General features: G+C 40.6%; 2 non-coding genes across 2 annotated transcripts; one reads left to right on the top strand and one right to left on the bottom strand.

Moving 5' to 3' along the window:
* The first annotated feature begins 7,836 nt into the window (after positions 1-7,836).
* LOC130938253 (small nucleolar RNA R71) lies at positions 7,837-7,944 on the top strand. The gene has a single exon (XR_009069425.1). It is a non-coding gene; the product is annotated as a small nucleolar RNA R71 (small nucleolar RNA).
* Positions 7,945-11,923: 3,979 nt separating this feature from the next.
* Positions 11,924-12,027, bottom strand: LOC130937113 (small nucleolar RNA R71). The gene has a single exon (XR_009068346.1). It is a non-coding gene; the product is annotated as a small nucleolar RNA R71 (small nucleolar RNA).
* Positions 12,028-12,379: the final 352 nt, after the last annotated feature.

Here is a 12,379-nt window from a genome sequence, read left to right as displayed (position 1 = left end):
ATTGAAGTTTAAGTTAGCATTTGAGCACAAACATTAACTTAAACGTATTATGGTATGAAACCCAATTGAATATCATGGTTTATGGGATTGGGCCTGAAGAATTGATGAGTCTGGAACTTCAATTTGTTGAGTCTTGTGTCATTACTTGTTATTCACTAAGTTTGCTCAATGAATGTTACAGAATTGGATCACAGCCTCATCAGGATTATGGACCATAAACCCAAAGCAAAAGGAAATCAAGGAAAAGCCTCAAAGCCCAAAAAAAAAACACAACAGAAGCTCAATTTAGAAAGTGTATAAATAGGATAGGATTGAAGTTAGTTAGAATTTTTAGACACTTGGGAATTTTTCATCAATTTTGTAATTGAATTCTGAGCTATGAATCACTAAACCCCTTTCATTGGGTTAGGGAGCTCTATTGTAATTCAATGAATCAATAATAGTTTTATCTTCTTCTTCAATCTTTTCTCTTGAATTTTGTTAGAAAGCTTCTCGATCTAATTCCATTGGGTAGTTGTCTTGGGAAAGAAACTACCCATAATTGGAATCCTTCGGAACCTTGGGAAAGGAATGGAGGATTCATGCTAGAGAAGCTTTCTCACAGTGAATTGGATTGGGGTTTGGATGGATATTGTGACATGTAATCCTACCAAATTGTGGTTCATGAAACTGTGTGGTATAATCAGTGATCGAGCATCATCTCTTCTTATGAACATTTAAACCAAGGGATTGGGAATTTGTTTGTTTTTAGAGAGAATTGGTGAGCCAAGGGATTGGGATCCAATCATATAAGATTGCCAAGCAAAATTCAATGAATGCATTGGTTGAGGAAGAGATAAAAATGTTTTGATTCGGAGATCTCAATATCTCCTAACACCCAATGAACTCCCATTTCTGATCTACACTTTCTATTTACATTCTGCAATTTCAATTCATGCAATCACCCCCATCCCTTTTAATTTCAGCACTTTAACTTCTAGCTCTTTAATTCATGCAATTTTACATTCCGCAATTCTCATCTAAATCTTGATTCCGCTCAACTAGAACATACTTCTAATCCGAATTGCTCACTCAACCAATCCTTGTGGGATTCGACCTCACTCTATTGTGAGTTTTTACTTGACGATAACCGGTGCACTTGCCGGAAGGAATTTTGCCGATCGTGCAATTTCCTAAATCGTAGCATATCAACTTTATGCACATCAAGTTTATGGCGCCGTTGTCGGGGATTGGTTTTCGATTGACAATTCTCAAATTGGAAGTTAACTAGATTAAGCATTTTTCTTGTTTTGTTAATTTAGTTCAAGTTACTTGTTGAATTTTAATTTCTGCACTCTGTTAATTGCTTTTTCTTTCTTATGCCTTTCAATTCAAGCAACTAACTCACTGACCCACTAACTATTTGAATTAATTCCTCAACTGCTCTAACCATACTCTTCCATTAACCAAGAGTATTCCACTTGTTTGTTGCTTGTGGTGTGTTCTTGTATGACAGGTAGGAGAGGAGAGACATCAACTCCTCCATATACCGAACCAGAGAGGACCCTTCATAGACTTAGAAGGGAAGCAAGAGGGAAGAGAGTACTGAGAGAAGAAGAATCTGAAGGAGAATCTGAGGACAATTTTGAGGAAGCTCTAGATCTCAACATGGATAGAGAAGTTCACAACCATGAGAGGGCTGATGGAAACAATGCCATTCCTGAGAGGAGGGCTCTTGGTTCATACATAAATCCAACCTCTGGGAATTGTGGTAGCAGCATCCAGAAACCACCCATTCAGGCCAACAATTTTGAACTCAAACCACAGCTAATATCATTGGTGGAGGATCATTGTTCATTTGGTGGGAGTGCTAATTGATAGCGCGAAATTGTGAACAATACTTTTCACAACTCTCATAATCCCTGGTCATGAACTCCAAAAACTTGGTGGTTCAATTCCATGGCATTACACAACTTCGCACAACTAACCAGCAAGTGCACTGGGTCGTCCAAGTAATACCTTACGTGAGTAAGGGTCGATCCCACGGAGATTGTTAGCATTGAAGCAAGCTATGGTCATCTTGTAAATCTTAGTCAGGCAAACTCAAATGTATATGATGATGAACGAAAATAACATAGAAGATAAAGATAGTGATACTTATGTATATCATTGGTGTAAGAGCTTCAGACAAGCGTATGAAGATGCCTTCCCTTCCGTCTCTCTGCTTTCCTACTGCCTTCATCCAATCCTTTCTTACTCCTTTCCATGGCAAGCTCGTGTAGGGTTTCACTGTTGTCAGCAGCTACCTCCCATCCGCGCAGTGAAAGCTAATGCACGCACTCTGTCACAGTACTGCCAATCACCGGTTTGGTTCCCTCCCCTACCGGAATAGAATCACTCTTTTGCGTCTGTCACTAACGCCCAGTAGGTTACAGGTTTGAAGCACGTCACAGTCATTCAATCATTGAATCCTACTCAGAATACCACAGACAAGGTTAGACCTTCCGGATTCTCTTGAATGCTGCCATCAGGTCCTGCCTATACCACGAAGACTCTGATCTCACGGAATTGAATGGAAGAACAATAGTAATTGCATTAATACTCGAGGTACAGCAGAGCTCTACACCTTAATCTATGGTGTGTAGAAACTCCACCGTTGAAAATACATAAGAACAGGGTCTAGGCATGGCCGAATGGCCAGCCTCCCAAAGGTCTAAGATAGCATAAAACAAAGATAGCTACCAAAAGTCCTAGATTTCTGCTCTCTAATACAATAGTAAAAGGTCCTACTTATAGAAAACTAGTACATAGATGAGTAAATGACATAAAAATCCACTTCCGGGCCCACTTGGTGTGTGTTTGGGCTGAGCAATGAAGAAATTTCGTGTAGAGACTCTTCTTGGAGTTAAACGCCAGCTTTAGTGCCAGTTTGGGCGTTTAACTCCCAATTAGGTGCCAGTTCCGGCGTTTAACGCTGGAATTTCTTGAGGTGACTTTGAACGCCGGTTTGGGCCATCAAATCTTGGGCAAAGTATGGACTATTATATATTTCTGGAAAGCCCAGGATGTCTACTTTCCAACGCCGTTGAGAGCGCGCCAATTGGGCTTCTGTAGCTCCAGAAAATCCACTTCGAGTGCAGGGAGGTCAGAATCCAACAGCATCTGCAGTCCTTTTGAGTCTCTGGATCAGATTTTTGCTCAGGTCCCTCAATTTCAGCCAGAAAATACCTGAAATCACAGAAAAACACACAAACTCATAGTAAAGTCCAGAAAAGTGAATTTTAACTAAAAACTAATAAAAATATACTAAAAACTAACTAGATCATACTAAAAATATACTAAAAACAATGCCAAAAAGTGTACAAATTATCCGCTCATCACAACACCAAACTTAAATTGTTGCTTGTCCCCAAGCAACTGAAAATCAAATAAGATAAAAAGAAGAGAATATGCAATGAACTCCAAAAACATCTATGAAGATCAGTATTAATTAGATGAGCGGGGCTTTTAACTTTTTGTCTCTGAATAGTTTTGGCATCTCACTCTATCCCTTGTAATTCAGAATGATTGGCTTCTTTAGGAACTCAGAATCCAGATAGTGTTAATGATTCTCCTAGTAAAGTATGATGATTCTTGAACATAGCTATTTATTGAGTCTTGGCTGTGGCCCAAAGCACTCTGTCTTCCAGTATTACCACCGGATACATACATGCCACAGACACATAATTGGGTGAACCTTTTCAGATTGTGACTCAGCTTTGCTAAAGTCCCCAATTAGAGGTGTCCAGGGTTCTTAAGCACACTCTTATTTGCCTTGGATCACAACTCTTATTCTTTCTTTTTTTTTTTTTTTTTTTTTCGGTTTTTTTTTTTCGTTTGCTTCCTTCTCTCTTTTTTTTTTTTTTTTTTTTTTTTTTGCTTTTTTTGCTTTTTCTTGCTTCAAGAATCATTTCTAATGATTTTTCAGATCCTCAGTAACATGTCTCCTTTTTCATCATTCTTTCAAGAGCCAACATTCATGAACCACAAATTCAAAAGACATATGCACTGTTCAAGCATACATTCAGAGAACAAAAGTGTTGCCACCACATCAAAATAATTAAACTATTATAAAATTCAGAATTCATGCAATTCTTTCCTTTTCAATTAAGCACGTTTTTATTCAAGAAAGGTGATGGATTCATAGGACATTCATAACTTTAAGGCATAGACACTAAGACACTAATGATCACAAGACACAAACATGGATAACCATAAGCATAAAAATCAAAAAACAGAAGAATAAAGGACAAGGAAATCAAGGAACGGGTCCACCTTAGTGATGGCGGCTCTTTCTTGCTCTTGAAGATCCTATGGAGTGCTTGAGCTCCTCAATGTCTCTTCCTTGTCTTTGTTGCTCCTCCCTCATGATTCTTTGGTCTTCTCTAATTTCATGGAGGAGAATGGAGTGTTCTTGATGCTCCACCCTTTTCTTGGTGATGGGTTTGTCCTCATCAATGGGGGTATCTCCCTCTATGTCAACTCCAACTGAATAACAGAGGTGACAGATGAGGTGAGGAAAGGCTAACCTTGCCAAGGTGGAGGTCTTGTCCGCCACCTTATAGAGTTCTTGGGCTATAACCTCATGAACTTCCACTTCTTCTCCAATCATGATGCTATGAATCATGATGGCCCGGTCTATGGTAACTTCGGACCGGTTGCTAGTGGGAATGATTGAGCGTTGTATGAACTCTAACCATCCTCTAGCCACGGGCTTGAGGTCATGCCTTCTCAATTGAACCGGCTTTCCTCTTGAATCTTGCTTCCATTGTGCGCCCTCTTCACATATGGTTGTGAGGACTTGGTCCATCCTTTGATCAAAGTTGACCCTTCTAGTGTAAGGATGCTCATCTCCTTGCATCATAGGCAAGTTGAACGCCACCCTCACACTCTCCGGACTAAAATCCAAGTATTTCCCCCGAACCATAGTGAGATAATTCTTTGGATTCGGGTTCACACTTTGGTCATGGTTCTTGGTGATCCATGCATTGGCATAGAACTCTTGAACCATCAAGATTCCGACTTGTTGAATGGGGTTGGTAAGTACTTCCCAACCTCTTCTTCGGATCTCATGGCGGATCTCCGGATATTCACCCTTTTTGAGTGAAAAGGGGACCTCGGGGATCACCTTCTTCAAGGCCACAACTTCATAGAAGTGGACTTGATGCACCCTTGAGAGGAATCTATCCATCTCCCATGACTCGGAGGTGGAAGCTTTTGCCTTCCCTTTCCTCTTTTTAGAGGTTTCTCCGGCCTTGGATGCCATAAATGGTTATGAAAAAGCAACGCTTTTACCACACCAAACTTAAAATGTTTGCTCGTCCTCGAGCAAAAGAAGAAAGAAGAGAGTAGAAGAAGAAGAAATGAGGAAGAGGGGGAAGGTGGTGTGTTCGGCCAAGAAGGGTAAGAAAGGGTGTTTAGGTTGTGTGAAAATGAAGGGTTGAAGAAGGGTATATATAGGAGAGAGGGGGGTAATGGTTCGGCCATGGAGGGTGGGTTTGGGAGGGAAAGTGGTTTGAATTTGAAGGGTGAGGTTGGTGGGGATTTATGAAGGATGGATGTGAGTGGTGAAGAGAAAGATGGGATTTGATAGGTGAAGGGTTTTTGGGGAAGAGGTATTGAGGTGATTGGTGAATGGGGGAACAAGAGAGAGATTGATGGTGGGGTCCTGTGGGGTCCACAGATCCTGTGGTGTCAAGGAAAAGTCATCCCTGCACCAAATGTTGCTCAAAATCACGTTTTGAGCTATTTCTGGCGTTAAACGCCGGGCTGGTGCCCATTCCTGGCGTTTAACGCCAGGTTGTTGCCCTTTACTGGCGTTTAACGCCAGTCTGGTGCCCCTTTCTGGCGTTAAACGCCCAGAATGGTGCCAGACTGGGCGTTAAACGCCCAACTGCTAGGCTTACTGGCGTTTAAACGCCAGCAGCTTCTTCCTCCAGGGTGTGTTGTTTTTCTTCCTGTTTTTCATTCTGTTTTTGCTTTTTTCATTGTTTTTGTGACTTCTTATGATCATCAACCTACAAAAAAGATAAAATAACAAAAGAAAATAGTTAACCATAAAACATTGGGTTGCCTCCCAACAAGCGCTTCTTTAATGTCATTAGCTTGACAGAGGACTCTCATGGAGCCTCAGAAATACTCAGAACCGTGTTGAAACCTCCCAACACCAAACTTAGAGTTTGAATGCGGGGGTTCAACACCAAACTTAGAGTTTGGTTGTGGCCTCCCAACACCAAACTTAGAGTTTGACTGTGGGGGCTCTGCTTGGCTCTGTTTTGAGAGAAGCTCTTCATGCTTCCTCTCCATGATGATAGAGGGATGTCCTTGGGCCTTAAACACCAAGGATTCTTCATTCACTTGAATGATCAACTCTCCTCTATCAACATCAATCACAGCCTTTGCTGTGGCTAGGAAGGGTCTGCCAAGGATGATGGATTCATCCATGCATTTCCCAGTCTCTAGGACTATGAAGTCAGTAGGGATGTGATGGTCCTCAATCTTCACCAAAACATTCTCTACAAGTCCATGAGCTTGTTTTCTTGAATTGTCTGCCATCTCTAATGAGATTCTTGCAGCTTGCACCTCAAGGATCCCTAATTTCTCCATTACAGAGAGGGGCATGAGGTTTACACTTGACCCTAAGTCACACAAGGCCTTCTTGAAGGTCATGGTGCCTATGGTACAAGGTATAGAAAACTTCCCAAGATCCTGCCTCTTTTGAGGCAGTTTCTGCCTAGACAAGTCATCCAGTTCTTTGGTGAGCAAGGGAGGTTCATCCTCCCAAGTCTCATTTCCAAATAACTTGTCATTCAGTTTCATGATTGCTCCAAGGTATTTAGCAACTTGCTCTTCAGTGACATACTCATCCTCTTCAGAGGAAGAATACTCATCAGAGCTCATGAATGGCAGAAGTAAGTCCAATGGAATCTCTATGGTCTCATTTTGAGCCTCAGATTCCCATTGTTCCTCATTGAGGAACTCAGAGGAGATTGGTACACGCCCACTGAGGTCTTCCTCAGTGGCGTCCTCCTCCTCTCTTTCCTCTCCATATTCGGCCATGTCTATGGCTTTGCACTCTCCTTTTGGATTTTCTTCTGTATTACTTGGGAGAGTGCTAGGAGGGAGTTCAGTAACTTTCTTGCTCAGCTGACCCACTTGTCCTTCCAAATTTCTGATGGAGGACCTTGTTTCATTCATGAAACTTTGAGTGGTCTTTATTAGATCAGAGACCATTGTTGCTAAGTCAGAAGTATTCTGCTTAGAACTCTCTGTCTGTTGCTGAGAGGATGATGGAAAAGGCTTGCCATTGCTAAACCTGTTTCTTCCACCATTATTGTTATTGAAACCTTGTTGAGGTCTCTCTTGATTCTTCCATGAGAAATTGGGGTGATTTCTCCATGAAGAATTGTAGGTGTTTCCATAGGGTTCTCCTAGGTAATTCACCTCTTCCATTGAAGGGTTCTCAGGATCATAGGCTTCTTCCTCAGATGAAGCTTCCTTAGTACTGCTTGGTGCATTTTGCATTCCAGACAGACTTTGAGAAATCAAATTGACTTGTTGAGTCAATATCTTGTTCTGAGCCAATATGGCATTCAGAGTGTCAGTCTCAAGAACTCCTTTCTTCTGACTAGTCCCATTGTTCACAGGATTCCTTTCAGAAGTGTACATGAATTGGTTATTTGCAACCATTTCAATCAATTCTTGAGCTTCTGCAGGCGTCTTCTTCAGATGAAGAGATCCTCCAGCAGAGCTATCCAAAGACATCTTGGATAGTTCAGAGAGACCATCATAGACAATACCTATGATGCTCCATTCAGAAAGCATGTCTGAAGGACATCTTCTGATTAATTGTTTGTATCTTTCCCAAGCTTCATAGAGGGATTCTCCATCCTTCTGTCTGAAGGTTTGGACTTCCACTCTAAGCTTACTCCATCTTTGTGGTGGAGAGAACTTTGCCAAGAAGGCATTGACTAGCTTTTCCCAAGAGTCCAGGCTTTCTTTAGGTTGAGAATCCAACCATATTCTAGCTCTGTCTCTTACAGCAAAAGGGAATAGCATCAGTCTATAGACCTCAGGGTTAACCCCATTAGTCTTGACTGTGTCACAGATTTGCAAGAATTCAGCTAAAAACTGATGAGGATCTTCCATTGGAAGTCCATGGAACTTGCAATTCTGTTGCATTAGAGAAACTAATTGAGGCTTAAGCTCAAAGTTGTTTGCTCCAATGGCAGGGATAGAGATGCTTCTCCCATAGAAATCAGGAGTAGGTGCAGTGAAGTCACCCAGCACCTTCCTTGCATTGTTGGCATTGTTGTTGTTTTCGGCTGCCATGTGTTCTTCTTCCTTGAAGAATTCGGTCAGGTCCTCTAAAGAGAGTTGTGCCTTGGCTTCTCTTAGCTTTCTCTTCAAAGTTCTCTCGGGTTCAGGGTCAGCTTCAACAAGAATGCCTTTGTCTCTGCTCCTGCTCATATGAAAGAGAAGAGAAAAAGAAAATGTGGAATCCTCTATGTCACAGTATAGAGATTCCTTGAAATGTCAAAGGAAAAGAGAAATAGAAAGAAGAAGGAGAAGAAGAATTCGAACTTTAGTTAGATAAGGTTCGAATTGTGCATTTAGAAGGAATGGTACTCCATAAATAGAAGGATGTGGGAAGGAGGGAAGAGAATTTTCGAAAATTCATTTAAAAGATTTTGAAAACATTTTGAAAATTTGATTGATAATTTTCGAAAATTAAAAGTGAAAAAGAAATCAAGTGATTTTTGAAAAAGATTTTGAAATTAGAAATTAAAAAGATTTGATTGAAAACTATTTTGAAAAAGATGTGGTTAAAAAGATTTAATTGAAAAGTTATGGTTTTAAAAAGATGTGATTGAGAAGATATGATTTGAAAACAATTTTAAAAGATATGATTTGAAAACAATTTGAAAAGATATGATTTTAAAAATTAATGACTTGCCTAACAAGAAAAGATATGATTCAAACATAAAACCTTCCTCAATAGGAAAGGCAAAAAATGTTCAATCAAATCATTAATTGTTAGTAAGTATCTTTGAAAAAGGAAAGAAATTGATTTTGAAAACATTTGATTGAAAAGATATGATTTGAAAAAGATTTGATTTTGAAAAACTTTGAAAACTTGAAAAAAAATTGATTTTGAAAACAAAATCTTCCCCCTAGCACCATCCTGGCGTTAAACGCCCAGAATGGTATACATTCTGGCGTTTAACGCCCAAAATGCTACCTCTTTGGGCGTTAAACGCCCAACCAGGTGCCCTGGCTGGCGTTTAAACGCCAGTCTGCCTTCTTCACTGGGCATTTTTGAATGCTCAGCTTTTTCTGTATAATTCCTCTGCAGTATGTTCTGAATCTTCAATTCTTTGTATCATTGACTTGAAAAGACACAAATTAAAAATATTTTTGGATTTTCAATAATCAAAATGCAAAAGGAATCAATTAACAATGCATGCAAGACACCAAACTTAGCAGTTTGTATACTACTGACACTAACAATATGAGAATGCATATGAGACACACAAAATACTTCAAGTCAATAGAATTCAAAGATTAGAACACAAAAATCATCAAGAATTACTTGAGGATCCTTAAGACACATGAATGAATGCATGCAATTGACACTAAACTTAAGATGAGACACTAGACTTGAGCAGGAAACATCAAATATTTTTGGTTTTTATGATTTTGTAAATTTTTTTGTGTTTTTCGAAAATTAAGTGGGAAAAGGTATCAAAATTCTTAATGAGAATTCCAGGAATCAGTGCAATGCTAGTCTAAGACTCCGGTCCAGGAATTAGACATGGCTTCACAGCCAGCCAAGCTTTTAAAGAAAGCTTCGGTCCAAAACACTAGACATGACCAAAGGTCAGCCAAATCTTAGCAGATCACTGCTCCAAGAGCAAAATTGATGAGAATCAACAAGCTCTTGTGGTGATAAGTTGAAACCTCGGTCCAATCAGATTAGACATGGCTTCTCAGCCAGCCAGATTTCAACAAATCATCATGAAACTCTAGAATTCATCTTCAAGAATTTCGAAAAAATTAAATACCTAATCTAAGCAACAAGATGAACCGTCAGTTGTCCAAACTAGAACAATCCCAGGCATTGTTACCAAAAGCTTGCTCAAAACTTGAACAATCCCCGGCAACGGCGCCAAAAACTTGGTGCGCGAAATTGTGAACAATACTTTTCACAACTCTCATAATCCCTGGTCATGAACTCCAAAAACTTGGTGGTTCAATTCCATGGCATTACACAACTTCGCACAACTAACCAGCAAGTGCACTGGGTCGTCCAAGTAATACCTTACGTGAGTAAGGGTCGATCCCACGGAGATTGTTAGCATTGAAGCAAGCTATGGTCATCTTGTAAATCTTAGTCAGGCAAACTCAAATGTATATGATGATGAACGAAAATAACATAGAAGATAAAGATAGTGATACTTATGTATATCATTGGTGTAAGAGCTTCAGACAAGCGTATGAAGATGCCTTCCCTTCCGTCTCTCTACTTTCCTACTGCCTTCATCCAATCCTTTCTTACTCCTTTCCATGGCAAGCTCGTGTAGGGTTTCACTGTTGTCAGCAGCTACCTCCCATCCGCGCAGTGAAAGCTAATGCACGCACTCTGTCACAGTACTGCCAATCACCGGTTTGGTTCCCTCCCCTACCGGAATAGAATCACTCTTTTGCGTCTGTCACTAACGCCCAGTAGGTTACAGGTTTGAAGCACGTCACAGTCATTCAATCATTGAATCCTACTCAGAATACCACAGACAAGGTTAGACCTTCCGGATTCTCTTGAATGCTGCCATCAGGTCCTGCCTATACCACGAAGACTCTGATCTCACGGAATTGAATGGAAGAACAATAGTAATTGCATTAATACTCGAGGTACAGCAGAGCTCCACACCTTAATCTATGGTGTGTAGAAACTCCACCGTTGAAAATACATAAGAACAGGGTCTAGGCATGGCCGAATGGCCAGCCTCCCAAAGGTCTAAGATAGCATAAAACAAAGATAGCTACCAAAAGTCCTAGATTTCTGCTCTCTAATACAATAGTAAAAGGTCCTACTTATAGAAAACTAGTACATAGATGAGTAAATGACATAAAAATCCACTTCTGGGCCCACTTGGTGTGTGTTTGGGCTGAGCAATGAAGAAATTTCGTGTAGAGACTCTCCTTGGAGTTAAACGCCAGCTTTAGTGCCAGTTTGGGCGTTTAACTCCCAATTAGGTGCCAGTTCCGGCGTTTAACGCTGGAATTTCTTGAGGTGACTTTGAACGCCGGTTTGGGCCATCAAATCTTGGGCAAAGTATGGACTATTATATATTGCTGGAAAGCCCAGGATGTCTACTTTCCAACGCCGTTGAGAGCGCGCCAATTGGGCTTCTGTAGCTCCAGAAAATCCACTTCGAGTGCAGGGAGGTCAGAATCCAACAGCATCTGCAGTCCTTTTGAGTCTCTGGATCAGATTTTTGCTCAGGTCCCTCAATTTCAGCCAGAAAATACCTGAAATCACAGAAAAACACACAAACTCATAGTAAAGTCCAGAAAAGTGAATTTTAACTAAAAACTAATAAAAATATACTAAAAACTAACTAGATCATACTAAAAATATACTAAAAACAATGCCAAAAAGTGTACAAATTATCCGCTCATCACTAATGAAGACCCAAACCAACATCTCACAAAATTCCTGAGAATTTGCGACACTGTGAAGTCCAATGGAGTCCAGGAAGATGCCTATAAACTGCTCTTGTTCCCATTTTCACTTAGGGACAAGGCAGCTAAGTGGCTGGAATCATTCCCAAGGGGGAGCCTAACAACCTGGGATGAGGTGGAAAGCAAGTTTCTGGCACGTTTCTACCCCCCACAAAAGGTCAATAGGCTTCGATCTGAGGTTCAGACTTTCAGACAACAGGATGGTGAAACCCTCTACGAGGCATGGGAGAGGTTCAAAAAATTGACAAGGAAATGCCCACCAGACATGTTCCATGACTGGGTGCAATTGCATATTTTCTATGATGGACTTTCTTATGAATCAAGGAAGGCTGTAGACCATTCATCAGGAGGTTCATTGAACAGGAAGAAGACTGTGGAAGAAGCCATTGAAGTGATTGAGACAGTGGCTGAGAATGAATACTACTATGCTTCAGAGAGGCACAACACTAAGGGAGTCATGGAGCTGAACCATGTTGATACATTTCTAGCCCAAAACAAGGTGTTTGCCAAGCAACTAGCAGAGCTCACCAGGAAATTTGACACAAAGCAAGTGGCTGCAATACACACACAAGATCAAGAGGAAGTAAGCATTGAAGGAGGTGATTGGGAAGAGGCCAAC

The sequence above is a fragment of the Arachis stenosperma genome, chromosome 6, assembly GCF_014773155.1.
Source record: "Arachis stenosperma cultivar V10309 chromosome 6, arast.V10309.gnm1.PFL2, whole genome shotgun sequence".
Taxonomy (NCBI): domain Eukaryota; kingdom Viridiplantae; phylum Streptophyta; class Magnoliopsida; order Fabales; family Fabaceae; genus Arachis; species Arachis stenosperma.
This window is presented reverse-complemented; position numbering and strand designations above follow the sequence as displayed.